At 39.0% G+C, this 20426-nt stretch overlaps 1 protein-coding gene across 9 annotated transcripts in view; it reads right to left on the minus strand.

Moving 5' to 3' along the window:
• Nucleotides 1–20426, minus strand: part of TSPAN4 (tetraspanin 4) — a 390254-nt gene that overhangs the window by 224468 nt on the left and 145360 nt on the right. For all 9 annotated transcript variants that reach the window (XM_048948854.1, XM_048948853.1, XM_048948863.1 and 6 more), the window contains one exon: nt 2448–2498. The gene's annotated coding sequence lies outside the window, so the exon portion shown is untranslated. The remainder of the gene's footprint in view (nt 1–2447; nt 2499–20426) is intronic.

Below are 20426 nucleotides of genomic sequence, written 5' to 3' on the forward strand. Positions count from 1 at the left end.
AGGTCACAAAAAACATTAAACTCACAAGGACACATTCTCCTCAGAGACAGACTGTCTCTGAGGATAGAGACAGTTTTAGATAGAACTAAATCAGTAGCCCATGTGAAAATCTAGTTTACTGTTGAGACATTAATTTTGCAAGTCAAGGGATCATTCACTTATCACGTTATGATTCCTTAGTTAGGCCCTTCAGTAGCTCTGGCCATGCTCCTGAGCTCTTTCTCTTCATGCCTTCTAAGATATCCTTTCCTGAATCCTTCCAGTTCTCTAAATGATCCTTCTGTGTGCCCTCTGCTAACTCTCCTCAAGCTCTGTGCCTTTCAATTTTCTTCTGTAGTCCTGCTGGGCTCTCCTTTTTGTTCCTTCTCTTTCTCTTCACATTTCTTCTAAGTTGCAAATAATTTTCAGCTCTTCTCATGACACAAAATATCACACCTCCTGTTCGAATTGGAATCTCAGCTTTTCTTATACTTTAATGCATGCATTTTGCAATTGCCAACAAACTCACTATGACTAAAGCAGATACCTTCTCAAGTCTCTCCTGCCCATTATCTTCTTTCCTAACTGTTTGTAAATAACATCATCCTCCTGCTGTATCAGCCCCTACCCTGAATGTCATTTTCATCTTGGAGCTCAATCTTTACCCTTCCATCTTGTACCTAAGTTGTACCTCAGCTTGGCAGACACTTTCCACACAGCATTTCTAATGGGCCAGTCGTACCACTGTATCTGCAGAGATAAAACTCTCTTGACAAATGCAATCTTGTTTTCCAGCTATTTATCCAAAATGCCACTTTAAAGGCCATTTCCCTACACTATCTCTTCAGTAACATTATTTCTCTCTGTGTTAGCCCCTGCTCATTCTATTCTCTCTTTCTCATCAATAACAAGTTATATATGATTGCTACATTATCCGTAGTGTAACCACAACTCTCTCTCAACTCTTCTTCATCATCAGAAGATCAACTTTTTTTTCTGTCATAGCCCCAGGGATTCTACCAGCTCTAGTTCATAGTTTGAAAATATTTTCTAACCTTTGTGTGGCTTCTACCTCCACTGAAGTCTGAGGAATGTGGAAGCCAAGATTTTGTCTTATGAGTAATTTCTGAAATCATTCAAACTATTCAAGTGCATGAAGTTGAGCACAATGGCTTGCTGGTATCACTATGTAAGCACAACCACCTTGGCACGACTCAAGCAGATAATATTCATATTACCAAAGCAGCCTACAGCAATCACATCATCTTAGTATGATTTATACCAGTTCATAGGACTAAAAATAGTAATAATAATAAAGACCACTCTTAGCAAAAGCATTTATGGCAGTAGAAATGCAATGTGTTAAGGCTGCTATCCATATATAAAAGTTCTAATAAATAAACAAATCCCAACAAAGCCCACTCACAATCCAAGCAACTTTGCTGACATAAACTGGGTGGGTTTGACTGAGTTTCTTTTCAAAGCAGATTTGAGGTGACACTGGTGCCCCACTGTTGCTTTCTACCTGTCATTTCCTACCCATACTGCCATCTGAATAGCATCTCTCAAAGCAAAGTCTGGGCTTTGTTAATTGAGTCACAATTAAAAAAAATTAAGTGTCAAGGTTGGTGTCTCCAGTAACTTCCCTGTGGACCTCCCAGTGAGGCCTTAGATCTATACAGCACACAGAAGGGTACTCAGTAATAAATAAAATTCATAACTGAATACCTTAAAAAGATGAGAGGAAAGCTGTCTGCAACAGCATTTATAGATTTCCACCTGGTTAGAAGCCACTGCTGACACTTATGGTTAAGGCATGAGACAACTCATCCTGGTTTTGGTTTGCCCCTATTTATTAGCTAGTTTCCCTTCTGACAACTTTCAGTGCCTCCCAGTAGCAACTTTGTAATAATATACCTATAGGCGACGTATGTGAATATATTTACCCTGTCTCACATGTTCACATTGAAGTACCACAAATCATATTAATACCATTAATTTTAAGTGATGACGCAAAAATCCTTCACAACACAGTATTAAGCCAGGATACACAAACTTCATTGTACAGAGACATTATCAGCCAGATGACAATGGCTATCTCACTATGTCTGATTCATGTTTGTTTGTTTTCCCTCCCTTCTGAAAACACAGTTCATGAATGCTCAAACCTTCCCTATAAATTAATTTGAAGTAGTTACAGATTCCTAGTTAAGGCAGACATACTTTGGTAAAATTGAAGATTTAGTGTAACTCGCAGCTGTTACTAAATGGAAAGCATCTATTTTCAGATGCTGGACTGCCTTTGCAAATGTTTTCAAGGAGATACCCTTCCATCACCCTGGCACACCACAATAGAGATAGTTCTGATAACTGTTATCTCAAACACGCAATAATGAGGAAAACAAAATGTCCAACCCAAGACACAAGTAGAAAAGAATATATTACCAAGGGGAATGGAGGATACTCACCTCTGCTTCTGCTGCCTGCCTGCTGCCTTCCAATAGATTCTATTGAAGCCTCTGTAAAAAGAGAAAAAGATGGAAAAGTAAGCAACTTAAAAACACCACAAAATAAATAAATAAAAAGCTAAATAAAAGAATGTCAGACACATCTGCATATCTGTTTAAGATTTGTCCACCTGGATGACAGCACTGATGTGAAAAATACTTGGAAAAAATATGACAGTTTGGAACCAAACCCTAGTCTAAATTTGTATACTGAATACTGCATTTCCAGCTCTGTACATCTTCTGCTGTGTGTCCTACAGCCACACACAAAACACAAATCTCATGATGGGGTGGGGACCCAATACTTAAATGCCTGTGGCAGAGGATGTAAGACACCCAAAAGACATTGCTTTCTACAAATTGCTCTTATTTTAGAGGTTTATTTAAATAGGCCACATCTCTGACTTTAAAGTCTCTTTGGCAAAAGTCTTTCACCCTTCATGCACTGAACCATGGAAATCTCAGCTCAAGAAGATAAGTAAGAGAAGATGACACAGTTTGCTTTAAAAAAAAGAAAAAAGAAAAAAGCACATTTTTGCCATATAATAAATAACTACTTTAAACAAAAGCCCACCCATGCTAAGGAATACCTTGGTGAAAGGAAACTGCATTGAAGTGCTGCTTTTCCCACTCAAAGGTTTTCAGACCGCACTGCCATGCTTACACGTGTTGGAGGCATACAGTTAGGAAAGCTTCCTCCTTTTTAAGAAAACACAGTGACTGGAAACTAAAATGAAATGCAAGAGGCAGGTTGGCTGTGCTGGGAGCAGGATTCCCTGCAGGAGGGCAAAAGGAACAATGCTGAGAGCTGTGGGAACAGACTGGAGGCAAGGGGCCACGAAGGAAGATCTGTGGTTCTCATGGGCTTGGGACAGAAGGGTTGTACCGGAGGTCAGAAAATCGGAGCGGCCCAGTACAGGTCAGGGCCCACACAGGAGGGCCAGCAGCAAGCTCTGATAGGATAAAGCTATATACCATTTTCCCTGAGGTGTTGGAGACCCATCTCTGCCCCAGCAGCTTGGAAGCTTGAACTCCCCTGTGTATTGCAAAGCTCAAAGTACCGCTCACATGCCCAGCTCAGGGCCATGCCTCAATTTGGACACTTAGCATTTGGGGGCTGCCTGTTCCCAAGCTCCTGGCCCCTTCAGAGGCCTCCAGCCTCAGCACCACCTGCCAGGGTCAGGCTGCACTTCTGCAGCAGCTGCTTTCAGTCGTCCTACCAAAGCACGCCTTTGAGCACACTGCCCATCCCGCCTTACCAACCTCCACCCTCAGCTCCACCATACCCACAGCCATCACTGGACCTGAATACCTGGTCATAAAAGCAGGCCAGAGGCTGCTCAGGGGTAGGCTGGTGTCTGAGTGGCCAGGCATGAGAAGCAAGAGAAGTTAGAAGCACCACAGTTGGCAGCATCAGCAACACAAACCTTCCCTGCTTGTCTGCCTTTGGTAAAGGATATTTTAACCTTGGGAAGCATAACCTCTCAGTCAGTCAGACATGGCTGTCATACTGCTGTTCAATGCATAGTAAAGTAGAATGAAGAGCTTCTGCTGTTATTTTCAATCTGTTCTAATTAGCGGACTATACATTCCTCTGCTTTATATCTGCTTCATTCAAGTAGACAGGTCAAACATACAGTTGACTGACCACATCTAGCAAAAACCTTTTTTTCTTTTTAATTACTCACTATAGCTATTTTGCATGCCAATATCACTAAGAGACCTGATGTTGTGCATCCCTGCTTGGATATAAATAATATCCATTTCCCCTCAGAAGTTGGCTCAGTGTACCCAGAGCAAGTGCTGTCAAACCAAATCATCTACCTCCTCTATGACAAACTACCCTATTGCTGTCTGTACTCAGCCTTCTGCCCCATCAACCTTTAAATACTCTTTTATATTTAAGCATTCTTATTTTAAGAGGATAAACGCAACGATGGAACTAACGCAAGCACATGCATGAACATACTCAGTAAAGACTGAAGTGGAATCCACCTGTCAATTTTGGCGAGAGCAAATGTAAGCATGTTGCATTTTGAAGAGACACTGATTTTTCAAATTGTTTATATAATTGCTTATACAACACAATTTGTTTATTCTTGTTTATTCTCATTCATAAACAAGAAAGACATACTATCATAACGGTTGCAAGCTTTTATACCTGAAAATGCTTTTTTTGCTCATATGAACTACATTTTCTAGTAATTATACTGGCACTATAAAGGTTTGACGTAAGCAGAGAATATTCTTTTTATTCTGAACTTCTTAAATATAACATTTGTTTAAAAATCACCATCGGCAAAAAGATTTTACATACAAATTACCAGAACAAATTTCAGAGCTAAAAAACAGCAACTTTCTTTGTACTGAACAAGTAGAGACTAAATACAAGCATCCTGTTTTACCTACCACAAATTATACAAATCTAACATTCATAGATTCTGGTATGTAATACAGATCTCCTCCTGTCTGACTGCTATCCAGACTCTGTCCTGTTTGACACTTGCAGTCTGGAAGATGCCAAAGAATGCATAGGAGTGGCATCCTGGAGAAGTCATTGTGCTTTCAGGTTCTGCTGAACTTCACCAAGTTAAACACAGTTAGCTAACAGATTCCCAGCTCCATACTGTTGCTCTCATCTCCACCTCTGAATAAGGAAATCAAGCCTTCCTTCGCTTGTCAGGGTGAACAGGCTTCTTGCTCTGTAACTCATATGGAGAAGGGGCCACTCAGCAGGAAAAACACTAATCACAGAATTGTAGGAATTGGAAGAGACCTGTGAAGATCACCACCTTGCTAAAATACGTTCCCTACAGTAGGTTGCACAAGAAAGCATCCACACACTTCTTGAATATCTCCAGAGAAGGAGACTGCACAACCTCTCTGGGCAGCCTGCTCCAGTGCTTTGTCACCTTCACAGTAAAGAATTTCTCTCTGGTGTTCAGATAGAACTTCCTGTGTTCCAGCTTCTACCCATTGCTCTTTGCCCTGTCACAGGGCACTGCTAAAAAGAACCTGGCCTCATCTACTTGAGTCCTGCCCATGAGATATTTAGGAGCATTGATAAGATCGTCCCCCAGAGTCTTGTCTTCTCCAGCCTCAACAGTCCGAAGCCTCTCAGTATTTCTTCATACAGAAGATGCTCCGGGCAGGCCCTAATCATCTTTACAGCTACTTGCTGGACTCTCTCCAGAAGTTCCCTGTCTTTCTTGAAATTAGGAGCCCAGAACTGGACTAAAACCAGCATTCTTAGAAAACTCTCCACTCCTTAAATTCCACAATTGAAGTCACTGATAAAGCTGAGGAAGACAGTCAGACATTTGTATGACATAAAGTTTGGTATATAATTAACAGAGCAAGAGAAAGCATTCAAAACCAAATGTATTCAAATCAGCTCAGCCACTTCCAGCAAGAGGTATGCAGAGCAAACCCTGACCTTCCTTTCAGTCAAGATGATTCAGGTTCCCAACATTTCTAGAAGTGCAAATTTCTCTTGACAGCCATAAATTCATCTGAAAAGTGACAGAAATTAAAGAAATGTAATCTGTCACTCAACAGGGTTTTATTTTATATGATAATGTGTTGATATATATATATATACACACACAGTAATGAAAAGCGTATTTTGACATTTAAAGTCATCCCATTTAGCTGTGCCACAAAACCCAAGCTGTCAGGAGACATGGGGGGAGTGTAGCAAAGTTTTTAGTTTACAGCAATTTCTAATTAAGAAATGAACCTTAATTTTTACCAAATTAGAGCATGCATAGCTCTTCTCACACATACACAACAATGAGAAACGTTTGGCTAGCACTCCTTTTTCCAGCCACTCACTTCCCCAAAGCAGCAACTGTGACTGATGCCACTCCACTCTGACTGCAGGCTTCTCTTCCCTAGAGCTACACTCTACTATAGTGACTAAAGCATCAGGCTGAGATTTGGATGATTATGATTCAAATCTTGGCTCTTACACAAACACTCCTCTGATTTTGGGTGAATCATTTAACTGGTACTCTTCGCTGCTTTGAAACTGGTCTGTAGACTCAATATTACTCTATTTACGTTATGTTGTGCTTTACAAAGGGTGTTGGATAGCTGCAAGCTTTAGTGCTATCAGTGTTCATGATCTTATCCTCACCAAATCTGTATTAGATCTTCCATAGGAGGAAGTTGTAAAACTTTCTTCCAAGATACATTCTACAGGAATTAAAGATGGAGGAGGAACACATTTCTGTAGTATGAGAATTTACATTACAACCACAAAACAGCAAAAAAAGAAAAAAACAACCACCACACAGAAAGTGTGGTGAGAAGCGGATAGCCACTGCCACATTTTGCCTATTTACCTTTTCTTATGGCATCCATAATGGCTCTTACCCATAGCAACATCTAAGAAGAGACATTTCCTCCCCCTTCCCAAAACCATTCTGAAAACCAGTGGTCAGTGTGAGGCACAGCTTGATTCCAAAGGGAAACCTTTTAGATTGAAAGATGTCAAAATACCAAAGGAAGGCGAGGAATCCCATTCACACCAAGAACTTAATCACTTAATGGTTGAATTACCCGCAGAAGGAAAAGAGACTTCCTCCTGAACAATTCCCTCCAAGAGCTTTCAGACGTCAGCTACTTCTGTGGCCTCACACATGAAGTATAAACTTTTTGTCACAGGGACCTCTATGTTTTTTGAACACAAGACATTTACAGATGCTCACACTTTACACTGCTTTACAAAAGGAGAGTCTGATTATCACAGTATAAGACAGGTAAAGGGATTACAGTTTTAAATGCATGCAGCAGGACTTGCTATAAGCTGACTCCTGAATATAGTGGATCATAAAGTTTAGGGTGCTGGCAGGACCCCCATAAAGGAATTTAATTGCATTATCATAAATTTAACTGTCTCTTCTTCCTTTATCTAAGGGTACAGCCCCATGATCCCAAAACCCTGCCCCTTCATTATCTTTGCTGTGCTGCATCTTAGCACTTTAATTTAGCCACATAAAGGTGCATGGGTTGATGTTATAGACTAGGTCTCTTACAGATCAAAACTACTCCTTTCTCTCAGGAGGGAGAATATTTTCTGCTGTGCTTGTGAATCTCCATCATTTTCATGCTCAAGTTTCATGGTGCCCCATTGACAGTCACCCCATCCAAGCAGTGGAGCAGCAAACACAAGCGTTGAGCCCACAGGTGTTCAAACTGGCTCCTTTGTTGATACCAGTACTTATCACAACTCTTCAGAGCTGTCTGAAGACACTTGGACAGAGTGATATTTCCACAAATCAGGAGCCACAGTCTAACCCACCAGCAGAGATTGCACTCTATGGAAAGCACACAGTATTTTCTGTATGGAAATGTGACTTTTACCTCACAGACTGCAGCTTGAGATGACAAGCCCCATACAACAACAGCATATCAAGAAGTCTCTGCTTGTCACCCTTTAAGCCAACAGAAAGTAACAGATCTCCTTTGTCAGACTTGGGTTGTCTCATTGCAAATTACATCTCACAAAGAGAGAAACAAGAGAAGACATCCATGGAGAAACGAAGTAGGTTTGTTTGTAGAATGGCTTTTGTTCCACACAGACATATGGAAATGCAAGATAAGCGTGTCTATTACTATCCAGAGACTATAGGACACATTGCACTCCAAGTACAGGCACAAGTCCCCATTAATGCCAACAGGTGCTGCATATGCTCAGCCAGAGGAGAACACAGCTGCTGCACATTCAAAGCAGTGCATATAGGCAGCAAGCACTTGTAATCTACTTCACTTTTGACAACTTCAGGGCAGTCTATTACTGCATTCACTTTGAGAAAACAAAATGGATCAGAAACACATGTGCTAATTAGCTGAAACCACTCACATGTGAGTTCTGCAACTACCACAAACTCATCATGGCTAGAGCAGATACCTTTATTTTTTTCCTCAAACCTCTCCTGCCCAATATCTTCTTTCCTATTTCTCAGAAATCGCAGTTAAAACACAAGAAGCAGGATACACACATCTACAAAGGACAGTCAATTATTGGTAGTCCTCAACCTTTGACATAATTTAGACTTTTTTTTTCCCTAGGACTGGGAGACTTACATAAAACACCCACCTGATAAAAATTAAACTCAGCATGCATACATATTTACATAAGTCTGGATTTATGCATGGATACAGATACATATATCAAACTAAAGAATGCATATTTTTTCCCTTAAAAAAAAAAAAAAAGCCTTATTTTTACTGCTGAAATTGAAAAAATGATAGTCCAGGAGAAATAAAAAGCTTCATGGTAGACTATGATTCTTCACATTCTTACAGAAACATAGGTAAAACATGACATTAAATATACATTGAGGATTAGAGGAGATCTACTTAGACGTGACATCATCTTTTGGCTTCTCCTGAGACTATTTGGAAGAGTGATTACATGATTTAATACTTTCCTCAAAATTACTCTTATGAGATGGCACTAGTGATAGTATATATGTAATGAAGATAAAGAGGTGACTACATTCCCAATTAGTCACCAGCATTAGATCTCTGCAATATCAAGGGTATGAAAAGAAATCACACACTAAATTTTTAAGTACAAAATATTGTCAGTGCTGGACCAAAAATACCAAACTTACTGCTCACATTAAAAGTTTAGCTCTCTGAATTGGTAAGCAAGACCACTACATTTGTTTCCACTGCTTTACTTATTTTACAGCACTATATTACTACCTATTTCACTGGAATTATATTAATACCAAGCTTGGTAATAATAATAATGTAATAAAAGAGAATATATGTATTTTTTCCTGGTTAAAACAAGATAACAATGGGAGACAATGAAAATGGACCATTGTGCTGTAATCTTTGCAGTTGTTTTAAAAAAATTAGAGCTCCCTTTTAAAAGCACTTTATCTGCTTGCTCAAATATTCTGTCTGCACGTAAACCAGTCCAGTCAATGTGATGTGCAGGAAACATTCTGTATGGTACTAAAACAATGAGAGAGGGGCACAGAACCTACAAAGTGAGGAAGTAGTGGTCTAAAACCAAAAAAATAACTAGTATACTCTTCAGAGGAGCAGAAAACTGAGGTTTCTGAAAGGGAAACCATATTGCGACTAAATCTAGATCAGCATCTATTAATGGGAGCTTAGGAAGCAGAGGTTGCTGATAGCATATTACCAGCATTTGGTATTTTTAATGAATGTAGGACATGTGAGGCAATGCATATGTGTGTTTCTATAGCACGGCTTTTTCAGAAGGGCTCTACAGTTATTTTCTGATATTTATCTTACTCCTACAGTAAAGCTCTATTTAACATTAGTAAAGTTGCTTTGTTCTACTTTAATAGCATTTTTCTTTATTATCAAAGACTGAAAAATACACATTTACATTCACCAAATGCACATCTGTTTCTTAACCTACACTAATGGAAAACTTATCTGCTCTACTATTCTTCTCCCACAACCCATTGTAAATATTCAGGACTTCAATAGTTACTATTCAGCCCTCAAGTTCAATACACACAAAAGGAGTGCACTCTACCCCACAGGATTCTAGGAATAACACTGTGTACTTTATAGAGGACAGTCTTTCATTGCAGCAATTCACAAAGCTTTACAGACACCCATGAAATTCCACAGCTCTATTTATTAACATTTTAAGACAGAAGAAAGGAGTTACAATTGACTCAAGGGAACAAGCCCTATCTTTCAGCTTCTCATGCAATGGATCAGACCATATTCCAGAAGTTATTAGCTCCATTTATTCTACAGAGTCCAATACTGCTGCCTTTTAGAAAATTGAGAGGGATTTGTAAGGCCGTATGGGCCATACACATTTTTAAGCCCTGTGATGTCACTGAAAACCTTCTTTATTTCATTGCAATTGCTTTATGTCTGCATAAAAACTACATGGCTGCACCTGGCATGCCTATTCCTGGATTTTAAGCATGCTAGCAGCTATGGACTTCAGTTCTTCCTCTGCTGAAAGCAGAAAACCTTATAAAAACAGCCTAACAGGGAATAACTTACTCCAACATAAATATATCCATCTGGTCCTGTACAATGAAGTTTATTCTTTTCATAACCTTTACTTACATTTCTGCTTGTATTTCTTTTTATTGTGGCTACTGAAAGTCATGGTCTACAACTGCCTCTCTTGCTGAGATCTCCTGTCACTGCAGATAACAAAAACAGCATTTTTGATCTTAGCTCCCAAGCCATGTGCTCTCCAGGCATCTAACAGGAAGAAATTTTTTAAATATGTCTCAGGGGTCAACACCAGAAAGCACAGCATGACTAATGAAAGTGATCAAACTAATAGCAGAAGATTATCACATTGAAAAAAACAGGACATTTGTCATCCTACACAAGGGGAAAGGCCCACTTCCTACCTGCCCTACATCCTTTGCACGTTGGCACTTCTGCCAGCCAGGATTCCTGCAGCTGCTTCCTTGGCAGATCTTTCCTCCACCTCAGGCAGTTTAGCCTCTATTTCTGCTTGAACTCAGCCTTGCAGAAAGCTTTGGAATGCAATGCTTCCCAACATACCTGTTTCTCTTCCTTTTTTCCACTGTCTTGTTCCCATTCTGATTTTTTTTTTTTCTTGACTCTGCTTGGATCTCTGTGAATCTTTCTCCAACTTATCCCAGTAACATGCCACTCTACTCCTTCAAAGTTAGACAGCAGTTAAACCACATCTATGTATCTGTCACCACCTAATGCCTTTTGGTACTTAAAATCAGCAGGAGAAACGCTCACCTTGTAAAGGCCAGCTCCCAAATAGTGATAAAGCAACTGTTCACAACAAACTTACTGTCTTCATTAAAAAAGTAAAGCTTCATCTGCTCACGCAGTTACTTTTTTCTCCTGTTGCGTAAGACACGCAAATGCCACTGAGCCTTCCCTCTTTCCTCAACAAGTCTCAGCCTACTGTCAGTTTATTATTCCTCCTGGCAAAAACCTACTGTGCCCCACTGCATAGTTTCCACTTCCAGAATGTGACACTGCTTAGAGCCCCCCAGTCCTGTATGTAAAGTTTGAAACCTGCTTGCAGCTCATTGCAGCACTTACCTACTCTCATTCTTTCTATTACTATAATAAATAGAAATGTAACAGCTACAAAAAGATTTTACAACTTTTCTTTGTAGTCTCATTTTAGCTGCATGCATATTCACACTATTTTCATCCAACCCAGTATGAAGAGCCACGAGTAAAAGTGAAATTACACATTCCCAGAGGGATCCCTCTTTTGCTTATTACTTCCCTCTTTTAATGCATTTATTAGAGTTCCTGAATTAACAGTGGCAGATGCATGCAAAGAAAGAAAATTTTAATTTTGTAGATAATACTGGATTACAATACATTAATATTACAGTAAAACCCAAAGCGGAAGCACTCAAGGGACATAAGAGCAATTAACGTAGTTAGATTATTTACCTAACTCTGACACATTGGTAGGCCATTCAGAAGCAACTGGAATTGTGTTTACATAGGCAGAGCTATTATGCTTCTTCAAAATCGTAGACAAATATCCTGTTCAGGATTCAAAGGAACATCAGTTCCCTCAGGCAAAGGAAAATATAAAATCATATACTGAAATAGCAACTTTAAACAGATCTTCTCCACTAAGACTGTGGGCAGGGGGAAAACACTAATAAGGATATGGTGCAAAGATTCAACTCTCAAGAGATTCATAATGTGGGTATTTTGAAAGAGATTCTGTACCAGTTAAGAGTAATAGTTATTTATTATATTCTTCTATCACATTCCAAAACAAGTATTTTCAGGAAGAAATAAGCTGAATGTGGGCATAGATGTCATCTCAAGTTAAAAATGTGTATTTATTTACACAAACAGAACTGTGTAACTACTGGGGAAAAAACATCCAAATACTAAAAAAAAAACAAAGTTATGGTTATGGTTAAGCTTTTTAGTAGTGCTGGGAAAATCAGCAAATGCCTCATTGAAACACAACGTCAACGTGCAACTCATAGAGGTGCCTCATGGATATTACCAATGTGGATCAAAAGCCCTAACTTCTGTGCTTTGAACACAGCTACAGCCTAAAGCATTAGAGCTAAAAGCACCCAGCAACACTGTCCAGTTCCATCTTAACAATCTTCTGGAAGTCAGAATCTCTTTAAAAAAATTAAGCTATTTTAAAACATGGGATTCACAGGTGTGTGGAATTCAACATGTTCAAATGAAGTCAACAATGACGCTAAGCATTTTATAAGTTCTTTGCTGCAAATTAAATAGGCCAAGCTGACTTCAAGTCCAGTCAGATGACGTCTGCTGATAGCTAAAGGAACGAATATGCAATCTCACACCAGCAACATAAATACTAGAAGCCAAGTTCTCACAAAACCTCAAAGCTTTTTGGAGCAACCAAAATCAAACCTCTCCAGCAATAAAGGCAAAGCACCTTCAATTGCAAGCAGAGAACAAGTTGTTTAGATGGATTTAATTTTTAGCAAGAGTTCTGGTTCAGACTACTTGCTTTGCCATGTTGGACTCTATCAGGAGATTACAGACTTGGCATGGATTCAGTAACAGCTGAATCTGGGCTTCGTAGTAGCCCAAGCAAGGAGTTTGGAACGTCTGTATAATTAATAAGAAACTAATAAGCAATTCTGTATTTAATCTTTTTCACTTGAAGCTCTTGGAGTTCTTCAGAAAAATTAAATCATTAACAATCTTGTAAGAAGTTATGTGCCTCGAGCCACCAAACTCTATGGACTATTCCAGACTTCAGAGTAACACTGAGTAACGTCATCACCATTTACACAGAAGCTTAAAGCAGAAACTTAAAAAACTACCACTAGTCATTTTTAAGTATGTATGACTAGATCCTAGTTAAGGTATCTAGCTGAGAACTTTAGTCCAGACATTAGACTTCCATATATCTCACAATACCCCTGATACTGTGAAATACAGCTGAAACAGTTTGTCTGCCATACGCCTACTGTAGGAAAGGAATATTGTATATGCAGGATTCAAACATGCCACCTTCCTATCCTCTCTTCCTAACAATTCCTACTATGATATTGTGCTCAGCAATAAAACTTCAGAGAAAAGAGGAAGAAAGCGAAATTAGTGGTTATGGCATTTGTTTTCCCAAATAACTGCTTCATACTCTGAGGTCCTCACGCCTTAGATGGCAGCTAAGAAATCTGCCTATTGATGAGAAGTAGTGAATAAATTCCTTATTTTGCCTCAGTGCAGCTTTGCTTCACTTTGTACACTATCTTCCTCTGAACCCACAAGCGTTGCTTCTTCCAATCCCCATTCCACAGCATTGGCAGCATCCATCTGGTAGGTGCTTAGCTGCTGGCCAGAGTCAGCCTGCCACACATTCCAACCATGTACTGTTACTGGACTACACTGGACAATATAAATTTAAATTTAATGGACTGGATTTTTTCTTGTAGTAAAAGACCAAGGAAACGCACACAAATGTATTTAAGATGTCCCCATAAATCTGCTTGCTCTTTCCACTTCTCCTTATTCTGAACGTTGCAGCTCTTGCTTACTTCCCACTACGATTCGATGGTTTGTTTTTATACTATGATCCTGGTTCAAACTGACTGATGTTCATTGCCGGATGCTACAGTGAAACTATAAAATCTCTTATTTCTGTTTCAGTGCCTATACGGAGCAAGCTGGAAATGAAACTTTTTCACTTTATTTTTAGCCCTCTTTCATTTATATTATTCTATTCTCTATTTGGAAATTGTGCTACACGGTTTGAGTTGAAATGCAAAAAGTGAGGCGTCCTCACTTTCTTAGATCAGCCAAAAAGGAAGAAATCTAAACATTTGTTTTAGGCAAAGAAATATAGAAATCTCAATTACACACAGCTTCACAGGTCACTGAGTCTCATTATGTCAAAGGCAGTTTTCTCCTTGGTCTCAAACATGCTGCTATTATTTTATTTTGGGAACAACTTCCTCTTTTCCTTTTCGGAAGTAAAAATATAGTTCTCATAAACAACAGCAGAAGTAATACATCACTTGCTTTTTCATATACAGTTGCAAACAGTTTAAAGGGCTCAACTTACTAAAATTGTATTTCCTTTTGCTAGGAAAATCATGCCTCTTTAAAAAGACACAGGTGAAACACTGAAAAAAGATAGATTTCTGTTTATTTATTTTAAATCTTACCTTTGAAGCCCTCAATTACATTAAAATCCGTTAATTCCATTATATGCCTACTTGAAACCCTCTATACAGAAGTGCTGCCATGAAGTGACCTTGGAAACCCAGCACTGAGACTTCTAATTCACATAACTCATTCAAAACTTTTAACTGGTAATAATGGTTTTGTTTTTTAATCTATCTGAATGTTTATTATTTTTTTAACTATCTGAATAATGTCAGGCTCTTGGCAGCCTGAGACTAAATTTTTATTTCCAACTGAAAAATTTCCCCCATAAAAGGTGCCCGTGAGTGTATCAGCCAAGTTACTCATTAGAACTCAGCTCCTCTATCACAACAGGGTTTAACAAACAAGCAGAATTGAAGCAGTGTTTTAATACCAAAATAAAAAGCAGGAATAAAAACAGATTTAATGGCAACTCTGTGCACTACCTTATCCAAAAGTATTAAACCAACTGAACTAGACTTCATGCTACAGCTATGTAGCCATGTAGGACACTGGGGAAAGCTAAAAATTAAAACAGCAAGGCCAGTTAGTAAAGCAGTCAGCAGGATGTAACTTGGCATCCATTACATGGGTTTAGCCCCTGTGAAGTCAATTGCTGAGAGTCAGAAGCAACTCCAAAACATCATTCTAGCCATCACTTTTTGGTCTTATTTTTATCACCTGCCTGAGTCTGTACTGTCTCAGAAATTCTGGCACATCCATTTGCAGCCTTTCCTGTTCCTGTGCTCTGTCACATGGAGCTGATACAGAAGCAGAATGCACAACTGAGATGATCTTCTCCTGCTGTTGAACATTCAGCTCTAATTCTAGTAATAAAACAGCTGACATCTTAAGCCACTTCCAATCTCTTTCATTAACCTAATGTGAGGCCCTGTAATGACTCAATCTGAATCAATCACCTCAACCCTTGCTGAAGACCAGGGAGATTTCTTTCCAGGGCAAACAATTCTTGGTTTACTCATCAATTGTTGGAGAACAAGAACAGTGATATTCAGCAGCATTTCTTTCAGCCATCAGGTAAGAGGGGCTGAAAAGTCAAAATATGCAATGCAAAAAAGTCAGTGACAAGTGATAAAGGCTTTCTTCTTCAATGTAAAATAGTCTTGCTGTTACCATTGAGCCTGAACCTACATACATGCTTTATATATATATGAATACAAAATACATAGATATTAAAAGTAGAAGTGAAAGGACAAAATATTTGTGAAGGACATAAACGAATTTGGGATTAAAATGAAATATACCCCTTGCAAACAGGAAAGGATACTTGGTAGCTAAGCTGATGCCAGTAAAATAAGTTTTATCCCATAAGTTCACCCTTTACACATATTATTAATGTTTTATCTTTCTTCCACGGGAGATGAGTAAATCCTACTGACTCGTGTAGAGGAAGGCTGAAGTTCACTGCAGTTAAGATAGCTGCACTTTGTTCCCTAGGAATATCAAACTGTCACTCTCTTTAGAAAAAGCTGCATTCAAAATGAGTAATCAGAAGTGCAGAAGTCCTGGTTATTGTCCCACAGCATTAAACACAGTGAAATCACAGCACAGTCATGTATTACACACTACAGAGCCTGACATTTTCATTGTTAATGTCACCTACAGCTTAAGGCTTTTTCCCCATAAATCAAGCAGGATTTTTTTCTCCCTTCCCAAAGTTTTCTAAGGGCTATATTTCAAAAAAAAAAAAAAAAACAAAAAAACAATGTCATAGTTGTCATACACTATCCATATGCATTTAATAAAAGAGAAGATTTAGCCCATAAGCAAAAAGCTGATCCTGAGCCATATCATACAAATGCATCTCCCCCCTCAATGTCATTGTGCTAATCATTTTTTCTCAGATTTATTTTACAATACTAACCAAAAAAAAAAAAAAAAAAAAGCCTGAATAATCCTGAAAGCCCCAAATTTTTCCCTCACTTGTGGACCTCCTTCGGTTTGTCTTTTTTCTTTAGGATAAACTGGTAAACAAAGCTAATGACAAGTTAAGGATAGCTTTTGTTAGAGAACAGAAGCACAAGGAAGATGAAGGTGCAGTGACTCTCCAAGTCCCCAGCTGACACCATCTGTATCAGACTCCTCCATGCATCAGTAAGATGGGGTTTGCAAGGTACGGAGGATTTTTTAAAATTCAATCCAGTTCTGGGAGATCTTTGTACAGACCTTCCTTTACCTTTGTCACTGCACTAAATCACTGGATTTTTAGCCAACGCTAAGGCATACAGAAAAGCAAAAAATGAACTGTAAGTCTAGAAACTGGATATGAAAACAAACATTGCAAGAGGCAGAGAGAGGAGAGCGCAGGGCTCTCTCAAACGTTTCCTGAACAACTTGGGAGTAAAACAGCTCACAAGATACTTCCCTCCAAAAAACCTTGACCTCTCGTGTCACTGTATTACACACTCCACCAGGACACAGGTATGAGCAATTCATTTACTGCTTTATCTGGCCTTGCCTTCTCATGTGCTTGGTTGCGCGAATTGCCCGGCTGCTGTAAGGGATTTGGGTGACTCCAGACTAAAAGTATGTTTCGAGGATTAAAGTGCTAAACAGGATTCTCTCAATCCACTGCTCATCTACTGACCGTGCATGTTACCTCACTTGTCAGTGCTTTTGTTTTCTTTTTACATTTTCAACCATCTTAAAAGCATTTTAAAAAATAGGATGAAACTTCTGTCATTCAACATCCGATGTCCAGTCTCAGCCTTTTCCCTGCTATATCCTTCCCTTTTGTGAGCCCTGAGAAATAAACACTTCTCAGACAATCAATCCAATCTGTTTCTTGATACTTTGTAAGAAGAGAGATAACATCCTAGAGATGCTTACTTCCTTTGGCAGAGGCTAGACACACAGCTCAGATGAATTCCATCCCATTGATCCATGAACACAAGATCCTTGTTCAAAATGACAGAGGCATCCAGGAGATCAAAGCATTAGGTATCAATTGCATTTACTCATTTTGTGAATGCCTTAATGTGCTCAGAATGAGATCTCTGAATCAAGGCTTTCCATAACTGCATACCTATATAGTCCCTTGGCATAATACAGCCTAGGACAGTTGGGAGCTACAGTTGTCTTTGTAGCCTACAGGATCAAAGGGTTCAAAATTGACAGATATGTATGTAGACTTCAGAGCACGGTGAAATGTATGATTCAATATGAAGCACGTGTTTAATTGAAGAAAATAGAGTGTTTTCTATCTCATTAGCATTCCAATGCCCAGACTGTCTTTAGTGTTCCCATTAAGAGAAAAGACAGGGTTTGCACAAGAAACATCTATTTACTTAGCCCCTTCCTTCAGCTCCACTCTGCCTATCAGCATTGGCCATTCTCCCAGTGGCATTCCCAAATTTCAGTCCCTGTGCAACAGGAACAATTCTTCAACATGCACATGAAAAGCTACAAGTGGAAATCCATAACACCAGGCTTCAGTACAGCCATTGATTACAAAACAACTTCTGCACAAACCCCCCAAACCCATCCTTAGAGAAGTGGAAACACCAAATATTTTAACCCAATATTTTCTTATTGTTAAAGTGAATTTTCTACTGATCGATGGCTATACCATGCCTTCTAAACACACACCAGCTCTCTAAGGAAAACAGCAGGAAAGAAAAAAGCATCATCACTTTCTAAATCCCCATAATCCTCTTTCAATAATACTTCCCTGTGTCACAAATTAATAGCTCTTCACCCGTCTCCCTCCTCCTGTACTGCTAGTAAACAAACAAGAAACTCACTTTGCATCTCCTATACACACATTAAGAAGGGAACAAGCTACCATGGCTCAACCTGCTAAACAGTAAACCAAACCCCATAGCTTATAATCTGATCCAGACATTACATTTCCTCCAGTGTAATCTCCTCAGAAGGAAGACCAATGCAGCAGCATACAGGACTGAAGCTTGACTTTCACCTATACCTACTTTATTAAGAGTTTTTTGTACATGTGGCTTAAGTCCTGCTTCACTCTTCCAGTGTAATCTGCACCCACAAGGATGCTGCATTCATACTTCCAATTTGCTACACAGAAAAACTGCTTGTCCCATAGTGAATAGGAGGATTTTCCTGCTGAAAGCAGAGGACTCTATCAAAATCAAAACAAAATCTAAACTTCCACTGAACACTGTTTCTCTCCCTTTGTATTTGACTGCTTTGGTTTTATTTTTTAATTAAAATCTAATCTTGAAAAATGCCATTTTCAAAGCATTAATGGTATTCAGAATGGAACTTCCTACATCGCATTTAATTACTTCCTACTTACACACACAGATATCACCTAGAACAAAACCTCCAATAAACACGGTAGTTCAGAGTCACTGTTCTCAGTGCAGCTGTGTAGTGGCTAGTCTGGCTTTTTGAGGGGAAGTCTTTCATTTCTTTGCAGAAGTCACTTCAAGTAACGTGATGCAGAACACTTCAGGGAATGCGACTTGCAAAGTTAGCATGTTTGAACGATTTACTTATTCATTTTTTAAGGCAGATTGTGACCATTCACCCAGCTCCTGCCCAGATTTTAGTCTCACACTCAGCTCACATGGAGTCTGCAAGTAATACTATTGTGCCAGATGTCTGCTGGGCACAACAGGCAAGAAGAGATCCAGAGGGCCACTCCACAGTCCTGCTAGACTGCAGCACATCATTCCCTGCAGCTGTCAAAGTCTGGCTTCTTTGCAAAGTAACTGCCTGGAACTTTCTTCAAAATCCACTAAACAGTGAAAATTTTACAGACCCAACTTTCAAGTTGGGATGTATAACACATCAGCTGATCCAAGAAGCTCTTAAAGTGTTTGTTCTGGTTCAACCATTCCAAATGTATGGATTTTTTTATTCTAATACCAAACTACACTACGAAGACTACAACAGACAGCACTACATCTCTGTACATCACATCTTTCTCAATACCCACTTTTTTTTGTCAAGTGAAATTGCAAACTCTTAAATTGAACCAGCATTTTAACTGATACATACTATGAAATCTAGGAGGAGATTGTCAGAGAACAGAGGAATGCTGTCAGTTAAAATTCATTATCCTCCATACTTTTTAAGACACTTGTTTCAACACCTAGGCTTCAAGGCCTCCCTTTAGGAAAGTCAACTTTATAAATTACATTACTTCTACTTTTACTTTAAGAGATTAAAAACAGCCTTATCACAAAAAGCCACTCCTCTGCACCATTCAAATACATGCATCTGACTCTTGGGCTACACTGAAGCATCAAGCATCAGAAAATCTGGTGTTCATTTTGTCTGGAGTTAATACCACATGCCTGTCCGTAGGCAAATTGAGTCCCTTTTGTTTCCCGGGTAGGATTTCTCACTCTTTATCTTTCAGTGCCCTGAAAAAGATTGCTTTCAAAATTGATCTTGTCAAGCTATGTTCAGCTATGAATGCTCTCTAGAAGGTATGCCTTCCTAGTCAATCCATTTCCATTCATTCATTCAATTATTTAAGGCACCTTGAGAATTTATACAATAGAAAGACTACACTGGTAGCCCACACCTATAGATGTTAGTAACTCATAATGTAACTTATTTGTGAAATCATTTAGTATGTATACATACATACATTCAAACACATACGTAACCGTATGTCTATGAATGCCAATGGCTGTCATTCCTTGTGTTTCCACCTGTAGAGGACATGTTAGCAAATCTGAAATGGAATCAGAAAAGTAAATGAAGCATAACAAAGGTCAGCCAATGAGACAACTGGATGGCATTTTTGTTGCCAAGCCAAGGACTTACACAGCAGCTCTTGCATTACCCAAAGTACCAAGCACA

Source organism: Lagopus muta, chromosome 6, assembly GCF_023343835.1.
Source record: "Lagopus muta isolate bLagMut1 chromosome 6, bLagMut1 primary, whole genome shotgun sequence".
Classification (NCBI taxonomy): Eukaryota; Metazoa; Chordata; class Aves; order Galliformes; family Phasianidae; genus Lagopus; species Lagopus muta.